We start from the raw sequence: 27,474 nt of genomic DNA on the forward strand, positions 1-27,474 counted from the left end.
TGCATAGGTGGTCAACACAGATATTTAATGCATGTATACTGGTGAGCCCATAAGGCTAAATTACTATCAGCACATGAAGGAACAAGCAATGATAAACAAATAGCTGAGATACGAAATGGCCTGGGTTCAGTCATCATCCACAGGATTGCCATTGGGATTAGGCAGCGGTATCTGTAACTCTATACATTTATAAGCCTCTTCAGGCACCGTAAAAAAGAACAGCTTTTCTTTGAAAGTAATTTTGAGCCTGGCTGGAAAAAGGATGGCATATGGGACATTACGCTCCCGTAGCAGTTTCTTGACTCCGAGGAATTGACGTCCCTCCTGCTGCACCCCGACGGAGAAGTCAGGGAATATCCGAAAGGTGTTTGAGTCGAGGCGTAGGTCACCCTTCTCGCGTGACAGGTGTAGGATGAGGGCCCTATAGTTGAGAATCCTGGAAATGATGGGTCAGGGGAAATCGTCCGGCCTGGTACGCGGGGACAGGGCCCGATGAGCCCGCTCGACTGTAAAGAAAGGGGACAGTGCAGGGTTCCCCAATAGGTCTTTAAGCAGATTTTCGATTGCCAGCTCCATGCGCTCCTTCAGGGCCTTTTCGGGGACCCCAATTATGCGTAGGTTGTTCCTACGCGAGCGGTTTTCAAGGTCATCGCACTTTGACTTCACCACCTTCAGCCCCAATTCTGTTTTCCGGCTCAGTTATCCTTGTTCCCACCTGGTCGACTCGGGATTTAAGGGAAGCAACGTTGGCATTGATGTCGTCCAATTTTTCATGGAATGAGGCAAAGTTTTTGGCCATCGACTCCATCATGGAAGTGAAATCTGGGGCCGTTGCTCCAGGGGGGAGCTCAGATTCCAGATCGTCCTGGGCGGGTGTTACAGCGCCCCGGTCCACACGCGAGGCCACTTTTGCAAATTTGTCCATGGCGCCCACCTTGTTCGCCCCCCTGAATTTATTGGGCATCGAACATGTGATGAGGGGTGACCCGGCTGGTCAGGCCTGATGTAATGTGCGCAGCAGTGATGTAGTGGCGAGGCGCACTCTCCAGTCGCTGCAGGTCTCTTAGGTCGAGCGAAGGTAGAGATGGGCTGCAACACCGCTACCGTGATCGTAGTGTAGGTAGCCACTGGGCTGCCATGTGAGCAAGATGACAATAGTAGACAGCGAGGCCATCCAGCGTGGAAAGTGCAAGGGTCGGCGGAACCGCCTTAGGGCACTGCCAGCGTGAAATTAGACCAAGTAGGGTAGACAGGATGGCCGTTGTCGAGTAGAGTGTTGTCAGCGCGTGGCCGAGAGTGGTGCTGTCTAGGACCGGGAGTCTGCGGCCACCCGCATGTACCAGGTGTGCACAGAGCCTGGGGTCAGGCGTCAGGGTTCCAGCATGATATAGTGCCCTCCAGGGCGGCTCGTAGCGTATGTGAGGAAGCGTGGCAGTTGGGAGCCCCCAGTTCAGTGTAGTCCAGCCAGAAGGAGCTGGTGGTGCAGTGCGCCCGTGCATGCTGCTGTCCCCAGTGACTACATGGGCCCAAGGAGTGGGCCGCAGGGCAGGCAGTGCGGGCAGGCTGGTTGGGGAAACACCCGCAGCTGTGGGAAGCGCGCCGGGGGAGGGACGTAGAGAATTCCAATGGGGGCGAGCCTCATCCCAGCCCAGCTCCTTACTGGGCCGCGGGAGTCGGCCGCTACCCACGGGAAGTTTCCCAGGGTCTCGCGGGCATCAGCCGGATCCAGCGGTCGCTCAAGGGCCCCAGGCGCAGCCAGCCGGTGGAGCTCCCCCACTGAAAAGACTCCAGCCCTCTCGAGTGGCAGAGCGGGGCCGCGTTGTTGAGGCGGGGAGGCGGGATAGATGCAGGCACCAGCCCGGGCGTCGCTCCGGTCCTCTGGAGTTGCGCGGTCAGTGGCGGGGGGCCCCAGCACACAGAGAGGGCAGGGGGGCACACACGTCGCCTCCCACCAGCGTCGGCGACCGCGGACGTCGTCCTCACGCACCCCAGCCAGGTGGCGGGGAGCTTCCACGGAGGCGGGCCCCCACCGGGCCTCAGTCAGCGCAGAGGCGCACACAGGAGAGCGGCCAAAAACTCCAACACGAGACAGCGGGGCTCCCAGAGCCCAATTCGGGTTGAAAAAACAGCAAGATGTGCGGCCTGATGTTGGCTTCAATCAGGGCCAGCGAAGTGCTGCGAGAATGATGCTTTCTGCTGATGATGCTGGATTATAGGTCCCAACCACACAGAGCTCCACGGCTAGGCGGACATTTTCGGGCTGCTCAACAGCGCCCCCCGGGTATCCTTTCCTTTAACAAGCCGTTGAGCCTCTCACAAATACCATTACCTTCCGGGTGATACGCCGACGAGAGCTTTATACCAAGCAACAAGCTAATCTGCTCAAAGACTGCATTTACAAAATGAGCCCCATTATCTGACCTCGTCACTTCACACACCCCCTATCTAGGGAACACTTCCCTCACTAGGAATTTGGACGCACAGGTAGAGTCTGGGTGTGTACATGGACCTGCTTCTATCCATCTAGAAAATGGACACACCACTACAATTAAGTATCTGTACCCGTTACACACTAAAATCATGTCGACATAGTCGATCTGTAATTGCTGAAAAGGGCCATTTGGCCGGGGGATGACTCCTCTAACTACTTTTAAATTGTGCCCAGCGGTGAATTGCTGGCAGATTAAGCAGTTCACCATAAAGAATGCAACATGCTCTGCTAAATTCGGTATAAACCAGCCTTCTGCGAGTGTTGCTGCTAGATTCTCTTTTGACATGTGCAATGGGTAATGCAATAGCTCCAATGCTAATTTTAGTAGGGCTACAGGCATTACTGGTTTACCAGTGCTGATTTGCTGTCACAATCCATCAGAGGGGTTTAAAGAACACCCTTGACGTTTCCACAGGTTCTTCTCGTCTTGTGGTGCCTCCCCTTGAAGCTCCATTAGTTGCGTCTGCCCCAGATTACTATAGGCTTCGGTTGAGGTGCATGCCACCATCATTCTCTCATGGGTGCACGCCATTTCCACCTCCATGATCGTCTCACTTTTGGAGGCCATACGTTTGGCTTCCGTGTCTGCTGCGTGGTTTCCGCGTGACAAGAAATCTGTCCTTTTGGTGTGGGTGGTGCATTTCACGACCGCTATGCCCACTGGGAGCTGTAGTGCCTTTATCAGCCTGTCCAATAAGGCTGCATGCTACAATGGCGCGCCGTCTGCTCGGAGGTAGCCCCTCCTTTTCTAGCGTGTTAGTCCTGCGTGCACTGTGGACATCACATAGGCAGAGTCACTGTACACCGCAACTTCCTGGTCTGCGTGATTCTCAATAGCGAGTATCAACGCCAATAATTCTGCAGCCTGTGCTGAATAATGAGATGGTATTCGTGCACTGACGAGTACCCGAAATTCTCCGTTTGCTATGTGTTTCATCACAGCAACGCCTGTGTATCTTTGTCCGTCTTCTTGGTCGATTCTCGAAGATCCGTCTATAAAAACGATCTCTCCTCCCAAAAGGGCATTTTCTTTCACCCTGGGGATTTCATCATAGAATTCTTCATATATAACAAACATTCTCCACAAATTCCACTATGCGCTCCAAATTGTAGTTTTTCAAAAATCGAGACTTTTTCAAAGTAATCCAATTTTTAATGGGTATTTAATTTTGTGATTAATCATCCGTTAGGAACATGATAATTCGTTTTCTTTCACATCAATTTGCTTGTAGAAATGGTACATCCTCTTATTTCTTTATTTTCAGAAATAGTATACCCTCACATCCTCTTATTTCTTTATTTTCAGAAATAGTACACCCTCTATTTTCAGAAATAGTATACCCTCACATCCTCTTATTTCTTTATTTTCAGAAATCGTACACCCTCTACACGTGTTTCCCCATGTTTAATTCCACATGGTTCATCAGGAGGGATATGTAATTGTAGGCGCTTTTTCACTATAAAAAAAAGAAAAAAAGGGAACAAGACCAATATTGTACTTAGTATGTTGCCCCAAGTATGCCCTTTTCCAGTTGTTAGTATATACAGATATCAAAATTACTTACACATTGGTTCTTTATCCTTTGTCCTCATTAAGTGTAAATCCGCCAAGTTTGGCAGCTAAGTAGTCTGATGTGTAATCTCTAAAAGGAAACAGGACTATTTTAGAGTCAGAATACAAGGATGTATTCATGTTCTAGATGTATGTTTTCTAAATGGTTCGGGGCTTACCTGAGATCTTTAATTCTTCATAGTTTGCACAGTGATGTATCGGCTCTCAGTGACTGGCTCAGCTATGAATGTAGCTGGGTTCACTGTTTTACATCGAACTATTTTGATCGATGGATTAGATATAATCACTTCATAGGCAGAAGCTCTTTGAGATGTCAATGTGCCCTTTGGTTTTTCTAAAATGGCGAATAATGAGTGCTCGATGTATAACGTCATGGAGCATCCCATTACAATGGTTGTCGCTTTCTCTATGGCGAACACTGCGGCAGCTAAACTTTGTTCGCATGGGAAGTGGCCTCTCATTACTGGGTCCAGGTTCCCATTGTAATATGGCAGGGGTTGTACCCCAACAAGGTTTTTTGAGCAAGCACTGCCGTCATAACGCTGCCATTTGTGTGTGAGAACAGGTAGAATTCCTCTGCATAGTTAGGAATCACGAGAACTGGAGCTGTGCAAATCGCTCTCTTGAGATCTGCAAACCCCTTTTCCATTGCCTCAGTCCATTCAATCTTTTCCTTTGTCACCTGGGCCTTCTTCAGGGCCTGGAGCAAGGGCTTGGTGTACGAGCTGTAATCGAAGATCCATGCTCTAACATAACTGCACAGGCCTAGAAAGCTCTGCATTTGCTTTATCTTTACCTTCATGTGAAATTATCTGGCCTATGTACAGCACCTCCTGTTGACAGTATTGTAGCTTTTCCTTGTCAACCTTATATCCTTTCTCAGCCAGTATAGTCAGCAGCTGAACACAATTGCGCCTGCATTGTTCTTCTGTGGAGCTGCAGATCAAGATGTCGCCCACATACTGAAAGACGACACTCTCTAATGCAATATTGCTTAGGTCCATCTGTAGGACTCTGTTGAAAATGGACGGGGACTCACAGTACCCCTGTGGCACCCTCGTGCTTTTCAGATGCATTTGTCTGAATGTGAATGACGTCAGATCACGGTGCAACGGGATTGAGAAAAAAGCATTTTTCAAGCCAATCACCGTGAAATATTTTGCCTCGATGGGTATGTTACATAGGATTGTAGATGGATTAGGGACTAGAGGGAACTCGGCTTCAACAATATTGTTTAATGCTCTTAAATCTTGGATTGAACGTCAAGACCCTCCCTTTGATTTCTTGACGGGATAAATCACCGTATTACAGGGTGACTCTGACGTCACTAAGATACCCTGGTCCATCATGGCGGAAATTGTCTTCGCGATCCCTTCAGCTGCTTCTCTGGACATGGGATATTGTTGCGCTCTCTGTAAAATTACTCCTGGTTTCCGTTTAATTTCACTATGTCATATGGTCCTGTAGTCCATACTGAGACAGGCACCTGGGCCATGTCGTCATCAAAGTATTCCGGACGTATCAGCGCCAACATCATTCTCTGAGGCACTTCTCTTTTGATCATTTTTACCCAAAATATGAGACTCACTTCCACCCTTGTCTCTTCTGAGTCTGGTTGATCTTCGAACAGATCGTCATTGGTGAAGTCAGTCACTCGATACCCTTCTTCAATGGCGATAATTGCACACCATTGTCTGCCTTCATCATTGTGTCCGTCGACCAATGCTACTTTCCCTCGCACTGCTGCAGCATGTATCATCAAGGGAAATACTTGTCCCTCCTCTTCATGCATAGGTATTCTCGGTCTGAATAGAAACTCATCAGGGGTTCTCATAGGTCTATCTGCGAGACCTGGTAATCCTGCCATAAGCACACACATGCCATATGCGAAAACCTCTGGCTCTAATGGTATAGCTCTCATGGCTATATGTCCTGAATACGCCCTGATCATTTCGCACATGTTTGAATAATGCATTCCTGGAGTGGAGCATACTATGCCCTCCTCTGTGAACGAGTTCGTCATTTTCAATTTTGTCATTAAGTCTCGACCCAAAATGTTTACTGGGGTCTGACGTCAATATAATAAAGGTACATTCATCTTGCACTCTCCTACGGAGACTGGGAGTGCGTCTGTAAAGGGAACTCGACTGTGAGCTCCTGTAAAGCTCGGAGTATCTATGGCCTCAACCGGACAAGGAAAACTTGCCTTTACGTATCCACGAGCGTGTTGCACCCGTGTCAACTAAGAAGGAATATTCTTTACCCCCTATGATGACATTCACCCTCGGCTCCCTATTAGGGTGCAGTGTCACTGATAGGATAGAGCACATCAGGGTTCCCAGTGAGCTGTCCTAGTTCATATATAAGATCGGTCCACTGTACACTTGTGGATTCTCTCCATTCCCTGGGTTGCCTCCCCTTCCGGAGTTTGTGCTCTGAGACGTTTGCGGTGGTGCCTGTTGAAATTGCCCTTGTGGCAAATTCCCCATGTTCAGGGGTTGAACCCCTTTTTCCGCACCTTGCTGCATGCCTGGTGCTTGCTTCTGCACTGTGTGATTCTGTGCACCTCCCTGTTGTGAGATTGCAGGTGGATTTGCCGTGCCTGCTCCCATTCCTTTGCTATTCTGCCACGCGCCTTGACTTCCACACGTGCGGGCTAAATGCCCCGTCAATCCCCACAGCCAAGACATTGACGGTGGTCGGATTATTTGTCCATTTGACGTATCTAGGCTGCCTGTTTGCACGTTTTGAAAGCCTCCTTGATTATTTTGGAAGCCTCCCCGATTGCTCTGCCATCCTCTTCCTCTAAATCCTCTTCCCCTCGGGTACAGTCCTACATTACCCTAGTTGTTCTGCTGTGGACTAGCCACTTGTTGTATGCTCTGTTCAGCTGGGTTAGTTAGCATGGCTCCTTCAAGAGCATACTTTGATCATTTCTTTTGCACCAGCTTCACTTCCTCACCCTTTCGAGTTGCCTCCTTTTTCCGATTCTTTTCTTGCAACAATCTACAGTAATGTGCAATAGTTAACTGTATTTCAGCCCAAGATTTAGCCTCAACCCCTACCAATTTATTGAGCTGTTTCTGCACTGGCTCTGGCAACCCTTGGCACAATATGTGGTAAAACACTGGTATAGATTTTGTCCAAGATACATGCGTTTCGAGCTCCCACGCGTCTTAGAAATTATGGATAGAAATCAACGAATCTTCTGACTCCTTCATTTTTTCCAGTCATTATAGCTCCCATGTCGGAAGTGTCTGGGTAAAGTACTCATAGCGCTTTCCATACTGCTGCTCTGCAATTGTTAAATGGCGCTCCGTCGTGTGCAGTGTTAATTATGGTTACACCAGGGTACCCTGCTTGTGTCCACACATCGTCTGCTCTCTCACCATGTATGGCGATCAGGAGACCTTTAATGTCCCCTATAGCTAACGTGACACCCCCTGTCATTTTTTCTAACTCGTGCATCCACTTCCCGGCTCCCGATGCCAGCATTGGAAGCTGGTTTTTCAGGTTTTCTCAATCCATGTGTGGTCATGGAATATATTGCGGTCTTGCTCCCCCCTTTACTAATAGCAGTAATTGGAATACCCAGCCTTCTTTCTCTTCCCCCACAGCTCTCCTGTCTATCGCTGGGGTAACACTCCTGCATCGCTGTCTGCCTAGCAATGTACTTAACCTGTCTACATAGGCGGGTGCTGACTCCCCCCTCTGACCATGGGGTGTTCCTTCATGCTGGTCAGACTACGCGGCAGACTCTGATGTCCTTGGTGCGGACTCGCTAGCGTCTGACCATCTTACCCCTTTGTCCCTTGGGAGCCGCTTTTCGCGCCGTCTCCCTTCTTTATTTGTCTCGCACTCCGTCTCCTCTCCGGAGTCGGACATTGATTTTTCCCAATTCACGCAACTTATTGTGTCTTCATCGTTTTTACTGATTTCCAGTCTGTCCAGGGACAGTCTCCTGTTCCCGCTACTTCGGGTGACATCCTCAGTGTCATACAACTGAGTGCTTCCAAGCGCTCGTCTTCCCTTTTCCCTCGGGATATCTGGTCTAAACCCATTTCATCATATATTTTATCGATCGTCTCCCCGATACTTCTGGTGTCGATGTCATCTTCAATACTTGCCCCAGTCGTGCCTGGTACTGAGTCGTACGCAGGAAAGAATTCTTCAATGTCTTCCCATTCTACAATAGGATCAGGTTTTTTGACTTCCCGCTCCAGATATTCGAGATTGCGTGCCCTCTGTCTACGCTTACATTCAATATCATCAAATTCTTTGTGCTTCCTCGCCTCCTCTGTGTCCTTATCTTCTTCCCTTCTCCTTTCATTTCTACGTTCATCTGCCCTTCGAACTTCCTCATCTTTTCGTCTCCTTATCCTTTTTTCACGTACCCTTTGCTCTTCTTCCAACCTTAGCTGTTTCTGTCTGTACTGGTCATAGGCTGCTCTCTGTTTGCGATCAAGCTGCTTTTCTTGCTCCTCGCGATATAGCTGTTCTTGTCTCAGCCTATCTTTCCTTCTTATCCTTTCGTCCCTTAACTCCTTCTCCTTCTCCCTTCTCTGTGCCTCATCTGACTTCTCTTTAGGTCTCACATCGTCACTTCCTTTACCGTCGAGTTTCAACAATATCTGTCCTCCCATCCATTCGTCTTTTGCGAATGCTATCTCATCAGTTCTGCGTTCCCTTCCTTTCCATTTCTTTCCCTCTCTCTCTTTATCGAGAGATTCACTAATCTGTGCCTGATCCTTCTTCTCATCATCGCGTCTCCTTCGGGACAACGGAGGTAAGATTCTTATCCTGATCCTTCCCTTTATTTTCGTCACTACTGTACGTAGGTGACTCATATGCGGGGTTGCTATACCGTGTGGCTGCCTTAAGCTCTCTTAATGGGTAGAGTCCCTCAGGCTTACTTCTCTCGGTTTCTGTTTCAGGCGGGGCAGGTGGCCCAGTAGGTGTCTCACCTCCCTCCGTGCATATGTTTAATATCCAGTCAGCAGGTGGCTCTTCCTCCTTCGACTGTTCGAACATTTTCCAAAGTTCTAGAACAGCAAGGTGTTTCTCTAGTTTCTTGCCTGTATATGTGACTTGTAAGTAAGTCGTCATATGTTGTAGGACGGCTTTTGATAAAGACCCATTTTGTGGCCACAGCATAAACATATTGTGTGCGGCACCCTTAACCCACTCAGTGCTGTATTTCTTAAGCTTGGGTGCATGTTTCGGCAGTTGTTTACATAAGTGTGCTAATGGAGTAATGTCTTCCATGCTTAAATCTGATTCTTACAATATTTTCATGCAACTTCAACACTCCAAACAATATGAGCGAGCACCAAATACTGCAAGCTCCAATCCAATCTTTTCCTGCCAAAACTTTTGTATCACCAATTTACTCAAGAACATCAATTCAGGTGCGATTCCCTCTGAAATATAGAATCGCGTAAAACCCTACTTAGTTTCAAACAACAAAGAGACAAAATTCCTTACATGACATACAACAGAACACGTACAACAGACACTTGACAGACTAGACAGACACCAGCTGGACACAAATATCTCTGCCTCTAATTTATACCCCGACATGGAGTTTAAACAAACTCTGTTCACGACGTCTTTAAACGTGGTGGTAGCCTAATCGTCCTCTATTGTGTGGGCTCTGTGTTCACGTTTCTTCTGACCGCTATATTAAAGCGCAGGAATAAGACGTATACTGTCGCTTTCTCTCAGGTGTCCGCCCTGCTATCCTCTCTCTTCTCAGGTGTCCGCCCTGGTAATCTGTTTCTTCTCGGGTGTCTACCCCGGAATCCTCTATCTATTCAATTATTCTCGAGTCATTATCCCTATAAATATATATATATATTGGGATAATATTCTCGAGTCATTATCCCTATATATATATATATATATACACATATATATATATATATATAGGGATAATGACTCGAGAATAATTGAATAGATAGAGGATTCCGGGGTAGACATAAATACGGGTTAAAATATATATATATATATATATATATATATATTCTTCTCTACTTCTGATTATTATAATTTTTTTCCCTACCTCCCTCTGTTACCTTTTCCCGTACTTGTTCTAATGCCCATGACATTTGCCAAAGCATTCAATTTTGGTTTCGCTCACCCGCTCGCATCGTTCTTCTCTGGACCCTCGGGATCACTGCCTCCGTTACCGCCTCCTCCGGTCTTTCGCCTGATCCGCTGCCCGTAGGAATGGAAGGGTTTATGTTTTTTAAAAATGGGTCCCTTCAGACCCACTGCAGTTTTGGATAAATTTAAACTATCATTGTCCACGGGAAGCTTCACAGTCTACTCGTCCAAATGGCGAAGGACTCATGATATTGCCGATGACCTAGAGTTACTTTGTGTCGACGGTGAATAGGTGTCTTATTTTAATCAATAATCAATATCGATGGTCAAAACCATCCTCCCCGCTACCAAGTGCATAGGAGGGCGGAGCGACCTCTGACGGGCCCATGGGATCAGAGCTCACCCTCAGGTACTTCAAGACGAGATAACTGCACCCAGAGGTGGATGGGGTGCGGGATTCTCTTACTCTAACACCAATCAATAAGGACAACTCAATGTTTTTGGCAAAGGGAAGTCAGTTTAATGACAAGTACAAAAAACGGGGAAACAATAGGAAATCATCAATGATGCGATCGCCCGTCTCGCTTCGACTCCTGAATACTTCATTCAGACAGCAATAGTTATAGCAAATTCTTGTCATCATTGACGTGTAACACTCAAAGGTTTGTCATGCATTTCTATTGGTTAAAAAGATAACTTAAGTATAGGTACTATATCTGTATATGGTAACGGAGTGTGAGGATTGGATAACTCTTATCGGGTGGGCGTCTAAGCCCATCCCTCTACATCACTTGTGCTAGACGTCACTAAAAATACGACGTCTCATTGGTTCTACTAGCTATAGGACCCTTGATTATTTGGTCCATTGTGATTGGGTCAGTTACATCCCTAGGCATAAATCTCCACTTTAATTAGCAGCATGCAGAATGGTCACCCAGATGTGGTATGCCCCAAGATTCACCATGCCTCCCTTCCATCAATCAGTACCTTTAGGGCTATGTGTCAATTAGTTGGCTGAGGTTGGCCTCGAAACTGTAGCTTGTTGTCAGGAAAGCTATAGTATCTCCTGCTTTGGATGACATCAGACATTGATACCTCTTTGCGCTTAGCTGGTCACGTGTTAGCACACCGTGAATCGGCTTCATTTTCCTTCTATCTGTGCATTTAATTCTCCCTTTAGCCTTGCAATCTGCCTGGGCCTCCTTATCTCGACCTTCATGGGGCAGGCTGCTATGCTCTTAAGTTTTGATTCTTCGAAGTTACCGCTCTCCTGCCTTCCTTGGGTGACCTTGAATTCCCAGGCATGAGCTGCTTCTTGCTAAGTTTCGATTCCGCTCTTTCGTCTGGCTTTGTGCTGGTATACGAATCCTGGCCTGTTTGTCCCCTACCATCCTGGGCTTAATTCTGCTTTTGTAAAATGCATTTGCACTTATATAATGCGATTCTTTGAGGTAGATATATGGTTGGCGCTTGCTGCTCTAGTCTTCTATTAAGCATAGCAAGCAGTACCGTTTACTTCGCTTCTTGCGTTCCAAGCCTATTTACAGGCGTTAGCAAGTTGCATATCTTCATCCTGTTTTATGGTTACGTTTCTTTACAGTTCAGCATTGTTTCTCCTTTTAAGTCCATTATATCATTATTCCTTACATCTCGTCTTTACGTGTCATCTTTTGATTGTCGTTTCGTTCATCTGAACATCTGTCCGGGCCCTTGTGTCATTACCATTTGCCTTCAATTAAGGCCCTTTGGGTCTCTTCTGGGACAGTTTGTAAGTAGTCTTCATTTCGTGTCAGTTGCTGGTACGGTTGTCTCATTGGGTACCGTGCAGCCCATGGTTGTTTGGTTATTGGCACTTCAACAGGTATTGCTCTTCTGATGGGCACTGGGCAGAGCCCTAGTGCTGCTCTCTGTTGGTTTATTTGCTCCTCATATGTCACATATCTATCTCGTTGAGTATGCTCCTGGTATTTCAAAATGGGTGGCTGGTGTGCAGGCCATATCTGGGACCTCCTCTACAACACAAGATGACCTTCCTACATCCATTTTTCCCTTTGGGAAGTACGATGGTTCCCCCCGAAGGTTTTCTGAATTCCTGGATACTTGTTCCGTTTATTTCACCTTCAGAACCTGCGCTTACGAGACAGACAGAGCCAAGGTTGGCTTTCTTGTCTCCAATCTTGTGGGAAATGCACTAGCCTGGGCAGCACCACTATTCACATCAGGCAATCCGTTATTGCAAGACTATGTGGCCTTTGTATGTATCTTCAAGGACCGATTTGAACAACAAGAAGTCCTCTTTTCTACTTATGAGACACTATTAGACCTCTGACAAGGTTCCTCTGATGTTCTGACCTATATGTACAACTTCCAGATAGTAGCAACAGAAGCAGGTTGGCCTGAGTCGGCTTTACAGACGCTCTTGCGGAAGGGTTTAAACAAAGAGATCAAAGACGAACTCCCAAGAGTGACTCGACAAGCTTCGTTCCAGGAGTCCGTGTCCCTAGCTACACAAGTGGAATTCTGTATGCAGGAAAGAAAGGCTGAAATACGCATATACACGACAAGCCCTGGTCTTTCTGCACCTCAAATAGGACCAGTGGAACCCAAGATTACAAGTAGTGACACCAGAACCCCTGATGAACCCATGCAAGTTGGAACCGCCCGTGGCCCTTTAACCCCCACGGAACGGCAGAGACGTAGAGACCTAGGTCTCTGCATGTATTGCAGTACGCAACACCACCTTATGCTGGAGTGCCCTGAAGTCCCTCTTCGCCGCAGGGAAACGCTCCACCCCGCCCTTAACAAGGAATAAGGGTCGGGGTTGGAATACAGGTCCCAGTTACACGATAGAACACAATGATGATCGAATGGGCAATCGTCTCATGGTCTTTGAAGTGCGTATTTACATTAATCAGATAGACAATATCAAGATCCTAGCTCTACTGGATTGTGGAGCTGCGGGTAACTTTATGGACATTGAGTGGTCCACATCCCAGAATATTTCCAAGGAAGACAAACATAAAGCTGTGTCAGTAGAAGGAGTCAACGGGTCCCCCTGACTTCTGGACCCATCGTACAACATACTCCACCTCTACTAATGGAAATATTCACCCATGTAGAAACAATCAGGTTTGATCTCATTAAGACAGCCCATTTGCTGCTTATATTGGGAATTCCTTGGTTGCGCAAGCACAACCCCTGCATCAATTGGAAGAAATACAATGTGTCGGTTGAATCAGAATACTGTACGCTGCATTGTAACACCCAGAACAGACAACAAGACGTCACCATCCCACTGAAACCTTTTGCGACTGAAGTGACCACTCCTGTCATTTCTTGAATTCCCACAAGGTACCGTGAATTCAGCAATGTCTTTGAAGACAAGAAACCTATGGAGCTGCCTCCTCAGCGCAATGAGAACAGTGCCATTGAACTGCTCCCTAACACTTCTATTCCATTAGGGAGAATGTGCTCTCTATCTCTTCCTGAGAAAGAAGCATTGAAAGTCTACCTAGCAGACAACCTCCTGTTAGGGAGAATTCTCCAAAATGGCTAATTTCCCTTACCTACTGAGTCCCTCAGCAGGTTTGCTGGATTTCTAGGGTTTATTTTTTTCACCTCTTGCATGTGTTTTGCTGTGTGTGTTTTTACCATTTGTGTGATCTTGGGCTCTGGAGCCTCACCTACTCCATGGGCATCATCTTTTTGTGTGTTACACAGCACCTTCAGTGCAGTGACACAGGGTTGTCTTTCAGACTTCCCACTGACTCAATTTTTCTGGGACTGACTACTGTCTCCCAGAAACATGTAAAGTTGCCATTAACTTTATATAGTATCTTTTATTCCTAATATGTAAATAACAAACTGTACATTTTGTTGTCGGTTGAGTTTTGGTTGTTGAATTTTTATTTTGTATTTGAAAGGTTGATTTAATCAGCCAACCAAATTAAAAAAAATATATAGTCTCTTTAAACCACAGACCCAGTACACCCCATCTTACATGGAGTATTGGAAAGGGTTCATTCTTATCCCTTTTTGTCTGTTTCTCTTGGAGCACTGTTTCGCTCCCTTTTCATCAAGACTTGGCTGCTGGCAGTGGTAACTACCCTATTTTTCATACCGCAGTTATCTAAAATAACCATGGTATTGTTTTAGGCTATTTTATTAGCCTCAAACATAAACCCGTTTGAGCAAATATATTTGGCGGGCTTCGAGGAAGTGGTCTGGAAGTGGCTGTCTGCTGTGTCTGCTGAGAACTCTGCCCGTTAAGAATTTGCATCACAGAAAATATATGGACTTTATTTGAAGCCACACCCCCTTTTTTGAAAAAATCTTTAAAACCACTAGAGCACGCGCTCCTGTGCGCGCGCTCCGAGGAAGTGGTCTGGAAGTGGCTGTCTGCTGTCCGCTGCTCGCAGCGCAGCGGGCTAAGTTTAGTTATTCTCGTATCCCTTAAGAGTCACTGAATAGATAGAATCTTTCACAAAACCTCGAGTCACATTTGTATCAAAAGGAGAAACAACGTGCCTATCGCACGGTAAGTTAGAACGCCCTCTCCTGATTATTCAACGGGAAAAAAAACAAAAGCTGGTTACTGTTGATATTCTTGTAGGAGGTACAGATACTGTTTGCTACTTGATTGTTTTGCGCTGCTGCACCTGATGGGGAGAGCGTTGCAGGAGCGCAACGCAGGCGGGATATATTTATATTAAGTTTGTTTACATCAAGTAGCTTGTTATATTCTACATATATGCGACAGAAGGAGGTAGTAGGAAGGTTCTAACCTAACCGTTCTGTCATTTTGTGTCAACTTGAGGTATAGACATCATGGGTAGCAATACTCGCAGTGGAAAACAAAATAAACACATAACCTCTGTGATTAAGGAAGGAGCATTGAAATTTTGTAGAGAATCCAATTCTTCCAATTAAAGATTATGTGGATCCCAATGGGAAATATGCTGATGACAAAAAGGAAGACAACAAAGCTCTATCTGGTTTACCACAAGTAAGCAGCAATAAACCAACTGCCGCAGATCTAGTTGATGGTGACAGCGTTAGTATTATTAGTATTATTGAAGAAGGCAATACCTGTAAAAAAAAGAAATGCTATCGAATTAAGGAGATGAATGATGGGGAATTGTCTATACAAATAGTTTCTTAAGCGTAAGAAATACTGTTAAACTAGAAGGGCAAGACAATTCATGTGACCCCAACATTAATCCTTTATGCAAACCTATCTCGGACATCTCCATGATGGGTGCTACTGTTCTGATGGAACTAACCAAACGTGCACGACTCTCGCTAGGTCCATCTACTCCTGTTACATGTAGAAATGGTGCATTGGAACATGCTCATTTACATTTTCCCACTGAGAGAGATGTGCATGTAACCAAGTTTCCTGTAGCTTCTAAAATGGAAGATATTGATGTAACAGCTTACAAGAACATGAGTCCATCAACAATTGCCCAATTAAAAGCATTTAGGACGGCTATGTTCCAATTAGAATCTGATGGGGTGGAAGAAAAAAAAATTGTACCTAGAAATAATCAAGGAAATGGGGGGTGCTCCAGCCCTGTCGACTTAATCTCACCACCTAGGATGAACTATGAGTCTGCACTTAACACATTCTTGGGACCATCTCCCGTAGCGTTTTCATCAGAAAAGATGGACACTCAATTTCCTGTTATGAGTAGAATCCTTAATCTATTAGACAAAGGACATGAGTTGACTCATTTGGAAATAAGAGCGCTCAAACAATCTAACATGGAGATCCTGGCAAGTATTAGCAAAATTGAAGGAATGCAATATTGCACATTTAGCAAGGTACCTCCTACCAACATAGCATCTAAGGTCCTATATCGAGATTGTGCATCTCAAACAACCTGCCTGGAAACCATGGTAAAGGGGTCCCAATCAGAAATTGGAGGTCCTGCAGTTATGTGTTTGACACGATCATTTTCGCAAGCGGTAATAGGACATAAAGATCTGATGCCACTTAGTAAAAATGATTTCAATACTCAAAGGCAAAATCAGCAAGGTGAGCAGTTGACTGGGATTGAGGAGATGTTCAATAAAATCACTAATGACTTAGCATGTTTGTCCAGTTACATAGGTCATACCTTGCATCAATATAATGAGTCACGTATTGCAACATTGGGGGATAGTCCCACTCCACTTGTTCAGATGCTTGAATGTCAGCAGAAGGAAGAAGCGCTACAAAATGTTAGTGTGGAAAGTGGATCTGACATAGAGGATTTGAGTTCGAAAAAATGACCCTTTATGTCCGGCAAGCAGAGGCTTCTACACATAAGGGCTGTAAAACGCTCCCAAAAAACAAAAAATCTCCCGTGTTTGCAAAATAAAAAAATATTTTAAAAAATTCAAAAGATAATGTTGTAAATGGGGAATCTATAGATGGCCAAATTTCAGAGGAAGCTGCAGTAGACTTAGATCAGCTAAATGCTGGAAGTAAACTTGTTCTGCAGCTTCCTCAAGGTAATGAGATCCCAGAGTGTGTTAAAAAAAACAATAAAAAGAAAAAACTAGCTATAAGCACAAATAAACAAAATCCCAAACAACAACCGGATAAACAAAGTGAGAAAGGAGGATGTACGGAAGAAGGAAATTCATTAGAATTACTTCCTACTCACCCAGATGACCAACTAATTGTAGGGTGTAAGCAAACCCAACTCTCTTCCTTCTATCCTATTAAGATGACTTCCACTAAAACTCTAAATCAAATGCATGGACCTAACCCTGCATTGAAGATACAAGGAAACACAGGTCAATCGCATGGTTCCTCAAGTAACCCGATGATCACAGAGACAAATCAGCTGAATGTAGTGGCGAAGCCACACTCCCCAAGGAAGAGTGAGCATACTAACCTAAATGATTGTCCTCCCAAATGTGATCCTCCATTAAGCAGAGAAAGAAACGTACAGGGACTATTGCATGAAGGAGAATGTGAAGGAGTTCTTTATTCATGCAAGGAAGAGGCCTCAGCGATACAGAATCCTGCCACCGTTGTTGGTTGGTTAGCAATCCAATCATTCATGGTAAAACACGACTAAACAGAGAATTCATTTTTAAAACCTTCTATAAAATCCCAATGCTAAGTCTTCTGAATTCGAATGATGTAGAATGGGTCAAATTGGCTAATGAAAATAGCGGAAGAATGATATGCACCCATCATTCTAAAACAGATATGGGATTTTAAAAATTATTTCTCTCACTTGGGGGTGCAATTAAATCTATTACTTGATGAGAAGAAGGCTCTTCAGAATTTGAATTATGTGGCACCTCAGCCTGAGATTACCTTTGGTGCTGCTGATAGGGATTGTGTACCTCCCATTTCGATTTCTGATGCTATTGCTCAACTTGCAACAATTGCATCAAATATAAAGGATTGGTCATGGATAGGCAATTTAGTGAATGCTGTAACACACAGTAATGTGGTTAATTTGTCACGGTAGCTGAAATAGCATCCAGGTATTTCCTGGAATGTATGCGGGTACCGCAATTTCTTTTCAGCACTAATCTCAAATGACATATTTAGCAAACCAGCAATTATTATGCTGCAGGGGACGATGGTCACTAAACAGATGTCAATGGATGGGTATTGTGTTATATCTAGTCCTGCGAGTAGCTGTGGGAAGGGACGCCCCTCTGGTGGCCTTGCAATTTTGATCAATAATAGAATCAATATACACTATGTAGAATCATATTCATCAACTAATATCTTGGCTGTAGACATTGAACAAATTGCTGGGAGGAAAGAAATGTTTTTGTTTATAAATGTATATCTCAATCCGCAAACACAGGATGTTGAGGAATTTATGAACACCTTTGATGTAATCTTTGAAAATGCTGTAGTGAGTAACAAGTATGAGGGTATTATCATTGGCGGGGACTTTAATGCAGGTTGCTTAGGCCATATGCAGGATATGCAAGCACGCGTTGCCTCTTTCAATAAAAAAAAAGCTGTAATAACTGGTATGCGATGGAAGGATTTTTTCCGGGCATGGAATATGATATTTGTAAGACTACACCAAGACCCCTTAAAGCATACGTGGCAGAGGGATAAGAATGTGTCAACAATTGAATTCTTTGTGATGTCTGAAAAGATGCTAAACTTATGCTCTTTGACGATTCCACAGATGTGGGTCTGACTGACCATTGTATTATCTCAATTAAAATAGATCTCCCTTGGATGAGTTTGGCAAATGTTCCCGAATTGGCTCCTATAGAAATAGAGCATCTATCGGGCACTATTCGTTGGAACAAATACTTATGCCTAAAACTGGTGGAAAATCTAACTAGTTTGACTGTATATGACCCCGATGTTGATTATACAGTACAGGATCTCTTTAATATTGAAAATTGTAATAATAATATTATACGAGATTCCCTAAATTGGCTTTCTGAAAGCAACTTGAGGAAACGGATAACCCATCCACACCAATATGATACTCACATAGCAGCGCTGAAAAAACAAAAACACAGTGAATTAAGACATCTTAAAACCCAAAAGCTTGGTCTAGCTGAATATATTGATAACAAAAAGCAAATTCTACATCTATTTAGTAACAACCGTAGAAGATACCGTCAACTTCTTCATCTACATGATAATCAAAAAATAATCAATTACTTATGCAAACATAACACCAAATCTATTTGGCAGATGTTTAACAAGCCCAGAAAGAATGTAACAGAAATTGCGTTACCTAATGTAGTCTCTGCTGATAGATGGGAAGCATTCGTTGTTGAAAATTTCAAATTACCAGTGTCCTTTGTAACTAAATCATTTAAAGTTAAAAGATTGAACACTCTTCCTCGCTTCTATTGGTCGGTTGATGATATCATTTGGGCCATAGGTAAGCTTAATTTCTCAATGGCATCGGGTCTAGATGGTATACCAGCTTGTGCCTTTAAGGCTGATCCGACATTCTGGGCCAAAATATTATTTTTAAAGTTTGAAAACCTTTTTATGACAGGGTTTATTCCCCATTCCTGGCATATAGCTATGATTGTGCCCATTTTCAAAAAGGGTAATCCTGCGGAACCAACTAATTATAGGCCTATTGCCTTAATGGACTGTTCATTTAAAGTCGTTACTATTTTGCTTCTAAATCATATAGATCAATTTATGGAATCACATGACATTTTGTCTCAAAATCAAACTGGTTTTCGGAAACAAATGGGAACGTCCATTAACGCAGCTATTTTATCGCACATGTTATACTCTTGCAAAAAAAAAAAGACAGGTAACATCTACATGGCATTGCTTGATTTGCGCTCAGCATTCGATTGCGTTATTCGCGATAAGCTTTGGTGCAAATTAAGAAATTGGGTTGTCCTGAAAATATCATACAATTACTCGCCCTTTTGCACTCAAAAACATACTTGAAGATAAGAATAAATAGGCAGGGTGATGTTATGAATAAGATTCCCATTTGTATTGCGGTGAAGCAGGGCTGTAGCCTTGTTGCTACTCTCTTCAACCTTTAAACCTTTATTTGGTTGATATTGAGGAAATCTGGAAAACAGTTTTATGCTACCCAGTGAATCTTGGGCATCTCAGGATTCACTGGTTAGCGTATGCTGATGGCATCATTTTCAATAAAACTCCCGTTGGGCTCCAAAACAAACTAGAAGCCTTTTTTATATTTGCTAACAAACACAATCTATGCGCAAACGTAGACAAATCCAAGATACTAATTTTATCAAGATCAAAAAAGATTCCACAGTATTCCTGGACTCTTAACAGTCACAAATTGGAGAGAGTCTCCATGATCAAATACTTAGGCTTTGACATTTCAAATGATTTTTCTAAAAAACATTGGATTCAAACTATAACAAATAAAGTCAGGCTTTTGGTTTCACTTCTAAAAATAATATATTGAAAATATTCCGCATTTTCATTAAGTCCGGCTCTTCAGTTTTATCAGATGACGAATGAACCTATAATTCTGTACAACTTAGATTTATGTTTGCATAACATTGATGACTTACTAAATTCTGTCCAGGGCCGTATGTGGAAGCAAGTATTGGGCTTGGCTGGTTCAATTCCTAACGCGTGTATACGTACTGAATTGGGTTTGTCAAGTCTATCCTCTCGTTTTTTGTGGCGACAAATGAACTTGTATGTTAAAATGTTAAGTCCACCCAGAAATTCCATGTATGTTGAGTTTGCGAAAATGTTATTAGATAATCCTGCATCTATTGTAATGTTTAAACAAAGAATGGTATTAGCTCTTCTGCGGATTAACATCACTAAAGAAAATATAACAATGAGAGTGGGATATTGTAAAAAAATGCTGTATCAAATGGACTGGGTTGAGTCGCAGGAGAAGGTTGGCACATACCGGATGTATAAAGAATTTGCTTCACATGCACATAAAACAGCCCCAAGGCTAATGTACATAGAGTGTTTTCCAGATTTTAAAGTACAGGAAATTTACATGCGTTTCCACTTAAACCAATTACACTCCAAAGAATATATTAGTCAATGGGTGCACCTTGAAACAGATACTTGCCGCTTTTGTGAGATAGATCCACAAAAAGAAACCATAAAACATCTGGTTATCTATTGCAGATACTTTGAAAGTGCAAGAATTATGTGTTTGGGAGACATAAATGTGGGGAACTCCGTTTCTTATCGTGAAATGCTGTGGCAGAAATGCATGAGTAACCCTCACATTGCATTCATGTGTACCCTACTAGTTAAAATTGAAGATGAACTTGTGCAGAAAATGAAGGGCTATGATAATGATATAAATTGAACATCTATTGCGGTAAAAGCATCAGAACTGGAAACATTCTTGTCATGTTATCAAGAGGCTCAGATCAGGTGCATTATTATCTTATATTTTTAGATGTCTTTTGATGTAAGTTTTAGGTTATTTTTTTTTTTCTGTTTGTACTCTACATGCTTATGTCGTTATGTTTTGTTTTGTGTATTTTGATCTGTTTTTATGTGACTGGATTCAAAGAAGTATAGAATTATCTTTATGGAATTATTTGAATTTTAATCTGTAAGTGTGAAAAGTTTTTTTATAACTATAACACACTATATTAATAAAAAAATATATATATTTTATTTCGGCTCCGGCTGGGTTTATTCACCATTTGTTTTTGTAAAAGTCTTTCTCGTGTTTTACTCTGCATGCCAAACTAGGTTTGGTCCCTTTGTTTGCCGTCCTTTTGCGGGCTTCTTCTCAGAAACCCTCCTTAAGGCGCCTGAAAGTCGGGGTAGACAGGATGTGAGGGAGGGGTCTTAGGACCCCTGCCATGGGTTCCCTTGGTATCCCAAGTCTCGTTCCTGTTTGTTTGGCTGGGTGACTGTCCTTGCCAGGACAGCCACCCTGCTGTGTGAATGGGGGAAAACTGCATAAAAAGCAGGTCTCTGGGACTGGAAAGGCAGAGTCGCCACTGGAACGAAAGAACCAACGAGGAGCAGACAGAAGAGGACCCCTACAACGACTGAACCGCCCAGTGAAGCCCTGTTGCAGGTCTGAATCTTCAGAATCCGACGACAAGAGAGGATCCTCCAGGAATCTTTTTCCCTTGAGCTGGTGGGACCAACCAGTTCGCCCAAACTTCAAGCCAGGACCCCTCCTCTGGTCGAATTCGCTGTACAGAGCTACAGTGGGCCAGATAGCCAGGAAGGTCGGACCCTGCTTGGGTTTCAAGGAGCGCACCTTTTCTTTGCTGCTTTGCTCTGCTGCTGGTTTCTTCCCTAGGTAGTGCAGGACCCTCCAGTCTTCCTACTTTGTGTCAGTCCGACAGTCGCTTCAGGAACCGTGAGCCTGCTGGAACTACCAGGAACGTCCGCCTCAGCTACAGCTCCCTCTCCGTTTTAAAGTACTGTGCAAATCCGGTTGTTCGTTTCATTCAGCCACAGGGAAAGTGTGTGAAATCTTTCTCCAATCCAAGGGCTTGTCCTTCTCTTCTCTTTCAACTAACTTTTCTGCTGACCCACTCCGTCCAGAACTCGTGGCACTTTACTGCGAACTACCCTGAACCGTGTGATCGTGAGCAAAAGACTTTTGACCTAGTGACTTTGGCCCTAAGCCTTTTTTCCCTGATTCTATCACTGTAGTTCCTCTTGCTCAATTGCCCTGAGTACTTACCTGTTGGTGTGGTTGAAGTTCTATTAGCTTTGTCTTTTCCTCCCTTTTAAATTACTGGAGTGCCATTTTGCTCCCACTTCATTTAGTGAGCTTAACTTGTCTTGAACTTATTGGGAGTGGTGTGGTGTATTAAGAGTGTGATTTTTAGACTCCTTTATTATAGTGAAATGTTATACAACTGAAGAGTAAATAAATGTATATCATTTTACTTGAAAACCTTGAGTCAGTGTTTGTTTGAATCATAGTAATTGCTGTCCTTTGTGTAACTATTTGATACTGCTCACTTACTCTTGAGATAAGTCTGGCTGCTCAGCCATCGCTACCACTTTAACTGTGTAGTACAGGCTAGTACCAAAGGTGAATTTGTACTGTCACTTGTAGTCTTAATTGTGTGTGGTGTTCCCAAAGGGTACTGCATATAATTCTGCCTAACACCTCCAAAAGGGCCTTATTCAGGATTCAAGATCTGCGACGGGTGCCCCACTATTTTTATATCCCGAAAAAAGGAACCACCGAATTGAGACCCTGCATTGGTCAATGCCATCACCGTAAGAGACAGATACCCAATGCCATTGATCAAAGACATCTTAGAGACTGTCCAAGGGGCAACAATATTCACAAAACTGGACTTACGTGGTGCTTACCATCTGCTGCCCATCCGAGAGGGTGATGAGTGGAAGACCGTCTTCAGAACACCACTAGTACACTTCGAGTATAAGGTCATGCCTTACGGTCTCGTCAATGCACCCTCCATCTTTCAAAGATTTATGGACAAGGTTTTTTCTGACATACTGTATCAATTCGTCATAGTCTATCTAGACGACATACTGGTTTTTTCTTCCACTGTACCAAGTCACGATGTACATGTCCAGGAAGTTCATCAACGTTAACGACTGCACAGTCTGAGTGCTAAACCAGAAAAGTGTATGTTTGATGCCTCGTCTGTGCCCTATTTCGGCTTCATCTTATCCAAACACGTCATTCACATGGACCAGCAGAAGGTACAAGCCATAACCAGATGCCTAAATGATGACATCCATAACTCTTCCACCAGATTAAGGCCTTATGAAATAGGAGGGTTGGCTCTGGTAACTACCATTCAGATATATGCAATATGGGTATTGTGTGATACAATGTGGGCGTTTCTGCCATACTGAAGTAGAATGAGTCTTGTATATGGACAATCGTGGACCTAAGAGCTAATGTAGGGGTCCACTTTGTCTATGACTTAATGATTTGAGAAGTTAGGAAACAGATGCACATGTGAGTTATTGTATTACACTGTGGCTCATGGGACAATGCCCTGTATAAATTAATGCTATTTTGCCTTATGAATTACTGTAACACAGGACTGTTATTATACATGAGGATATATGGTCAAGTGTCAGATGGGTAATATCCGGTACCGATGTTCCACACATGCCTTGATATCCAAATGAGATTTAGTGAGGCAACAGTATAAGAGTGCATGTTGCCCCGCACACCTAGTTTTTCTTAATAGAGAGATGCACATTGTTTCCTAAATAGAGAGATGCACGTTTTAAATCCAGGGTGGCAACTACTAGGTAAGCATATTGAACTGGGGTATGCTCTTTAGAGCACTCGCTGTGACATCGTGCGAGCACATATTGGCCCGGTATATAGTAAAATGAAGCAATGTGAGTTTGCACGTTATGGGACTACTACAAGTCCCAGGCTGCTTAGTTAACGGATGGAACCGGAGCTGACGCGCGACCGCACGGCGCAGTGACGTCACCACGCACGTCTTCACGTGATTTGGTGACGTCACCGCGTCTCGTGCTTTATAAATGCGCCTGCGATTGTAACGCGGATGTTTTGAACAATCCAAGCGAGGATGCCGGCTCGGTGAGGGAAATCTAATTCATATATTGTAAGTAAGTGTAACTCAGGGATCAGCATGAAGGCCGCTTGGGATACCCATTTTTTAAGTGGTGTCTCATGAAATGTATGGGCATTTATATCTCCACAGATTTTGGGACCAACTAAAGCAGTAAGGACGAATTTTCTTTGGGCTTCTACCTAAGGGCGGAAGCTACTATCAGCAGCATATAGACCCTCAAGTGAGTGGGTGTTTTTTCATTGTTTGGAAATACTGACTTTTTTCATTGTTTGGAAATACTGACCTTTTACATACTGGTGTCAGATAGGAACAGATTTGTCTAACAGAGTAATCTTACTCTGTCCTACAGGGTGATTATCCACATCTGAGGTTTTGTTCGAGAGAACTGTGAAAAAATATAGTGATTGGAAGGCTCACATATTGGTAAGCATGTTTTCAGTATGGTCTAGAGTCGTCTAGGTGAGGTTATGGCTGGCATAGAGTATTAATATGTCATATTTGTGCATTCATTTAGAGAGGTGAAGAGGATTTGCAAGAATTCCCGTAAGAAATTGGGGATCTCCACTAGGAACCAGAAAAGGTCCTAGAGCTACTAGGAAAAGAGAGGTATGTAATGAATAACATACCGTAGCACCCTGTTTTGGGGATCAGGGGGTTTGAGATGTATTTTGAGATTCATACTTGATAACTAAATTACTAATAGGGTGTCTGTTCCTTGATCTACAGGGTTCTCCCTCCAACTTAAAGACGATTTTTAATACCAGCACAAGACACATTACCCTGAAGAATGTCCTACATGGTTGTATATTAAGGACAGAAACTTGTACAAGTCAGGTTTTTTGAAATATAGCAACACGAGATAGGCTGAAATTAGTGAGGCATAGGAATCCGAGTGTGATTTGTTACACACATTTGAGATCCTGTGAAATTTAGTGAAAAGTACTCACGTACGGAGATTCTATTTGTGTGGTTTTTAATAGGATGTATGTGTTTTACATATGATGATCATTTTTATGATTATTTTATGAACTTGATGATGAATGTTTAATAAAATGTTGTGATAATGAATTTTCATGCTTATGGGAAGAACCCAGAATGACACCAAATAAAACATAAGACTATCTTTCTGTATATAGAACTAACGAGATGGTCAACATCCCAATCTGTTAAGGATGTACAGCGTTTTCTCGGTTTGTCAAATTTCTATAGAAAATGCATCAAGAACTTCTCTCATCTGGTTTTGCCCATCACAGCGTTGCTCAAGAAAGGAGTACATTTCCTTTGGACGGAAGAAGCAGATCGGGCCTTTAAGGAACTCAAATCCCAGTTCTCTTCCGCTCCTGCGCTGCTGCAACCCAATAAGGCTGAACCTTTCATTGCAGACGCTGACGCCTCTGCCAGAGCAATAGGAGCATCACTTCTGCAGGTCGGAGTAGATCAAGAAGAACACCCTATCGCATATTACTCCTGTACCCTCACTTTCAGTGAAATCAATTATTCAGTACTAGAGAAAGAACTCTTAGCCATTAGACAAGTCTGTCTGTAATAGCGTCATGCTCTGCAAGGGGCACTCTTTCTTTTTGAAGTACGCACCGCCCATCAGAACCTAAGCATACTGAAGCAAATGACCTTTCAAAACTCACACCATGCCAGATGGGCATATTTCTTTTCTCAATATGATTTCACGGTTACATACCAGAGAGAAACAACATATTGGCTGACGCCCTTTCCAGAAGCATGGTGAACACACTCATCACGTCACACTCACCAGAGACCCTCCTGAAAGGGAAGAAATTTGTCTTTCCTATCAACACAGTCTTGGAAGACGTGAAACAAGCTTTGAGACAAGAGGCCACCATACAAGGGACCATTTCTCCCTTCCCTTTCCACCAAAGAAAAGTTCTCTATTTTCTGCTTGGCAAACTCTGCATACCCACTCCGGACTTACAGAGGCAGGTGTTATCATGGTGTCATGACGTCAGGACTGCTGGCCATACGGGTGTTGCGGCAACAATAGACCTGCTTGGTGATCATTCTGGTGGCCTTCCCTTAAGAAGGAGGCTAGGAGTTACGTTCTCACTTGTCCAACTTGTCAATCTTCAACCTTCTGGAGGCTATACTGCCATATGGGTCACCATAGACTCCTTCACTAAGATGGCCCATTTATCTCCTCTCTCCGGAGTTCCTTCCGCTCCACAATTGGCCAAGGTTTTTCTAAACAATTTATTCCGTCTGCATGGGTTACCCCAAGTGGTAACATCAGATCACGGATCCCAGTTCACATCCACATTCTGGGCCACTCTTTGCAATTTTCTGAGTATAGAGCTGGCTCTGTCATCTGGATATGACCCCCACAGTAATGGACAGACCGAACGTCTCAACCATACCTTGGAACAGTATCTACGCTGTTTCCCAAATAAGGAGCAAGATAATTGGTCTGATTTATTACCCGTGGCAGAATTCACATACAACAACACAGTCCATAATGCCACTCATCTCAGCCCCATTTTGTCAGTCCCAAACAAATCTACCTCGGGGGTGTGGATCACTATGCCCCCCCCTGCTCTTGTATCTCAGGGCAATTGTTCACTGTGTTACTCCTAAGTTACTATGCTATGGACACACAAACATAAGCTATTACCATAAGCATATGAATAGACACAAAACAAAATAAAATGCACAATAGACACAAAATGAAAACACACAAGTCAGTTTCAATTATAACAATAGAATACATTTATTCATGCACAGCAAGGCACAATGCAAACACTACTATAATGCAACTCTCGAATTTGCACCTTTTATGCTTTTGGTGCAAATCTACAATGCAATGCAATAACTATAAGCCTTACAGGCTTCTAATGCAAGCAATCTAATAGCAATTTATCCAGTGTATTCATACATATGGCAAGTGTCAGCATTCAGCATTTCTCTCCAATCCACACCATACTTCACACTCTCTCTAAGCCAATCCCTGTCTGATTACCCCATCTATCATGTCAGCCAAAGCTCTGTGTGAGCGTCTATCCTAATTCCCCATGCACATGTCTTATTCAGATCAATACTCCCCTCTTGCCATGTCGCCCCTCTCCAGCTAACTCTGCAACCAGCCAGTCAGTCAGGGACAGGCCTCTCCTCTCAGTGGTCTGGTCTTCCTGCCAACTCTCTCTGCCAGTCTCCCTGCAGGCTCGATCTCATCAGCTCTCATCAGAATGCTTTTCCAATGCTTCCTCTCTCAGAGAGCAGCTCCATCCAAAACTCCCTCGATCTCAGAGTCAGAGAGCATCTCCATCTCAAACTCCATATAAAACTA

The 27,474-nt window shown here is 43.8% G+C and overlaps 1 protein-coding gene across 1 annotated transcript in view; it reads right to left on the reverse strand.

Annotated features, from left to right (window-relative positions):
- The window catches only part of LOC138505085 (sperm-specific sodium:proton exchanger-like), a 3,031,181-nt gene that overhangs the window by 1,198,921 nt on the left and 1,804,786 nt on the right, over positions 1-27,474 (reverse strand). The window lies entirely within an intron of this gene.

The sequence above is a fragment of the Ambystoma mexicanum genome, chromosome 11 (genome assembly GCF_040938575.1).
Source record: "Ambystoma mexicanum isolate Mex_15411 chromosome 11, UKY_AmexF1_1, whole genome shotgun sequence".
Classification (NCBI taxonomy): domain Eukaryota; kingdom Metazoa; phylum Chordata; class Amphibia; order Caudata; family Ambystomatidae; genus Ambystoma; species Ambystoma mexicanum.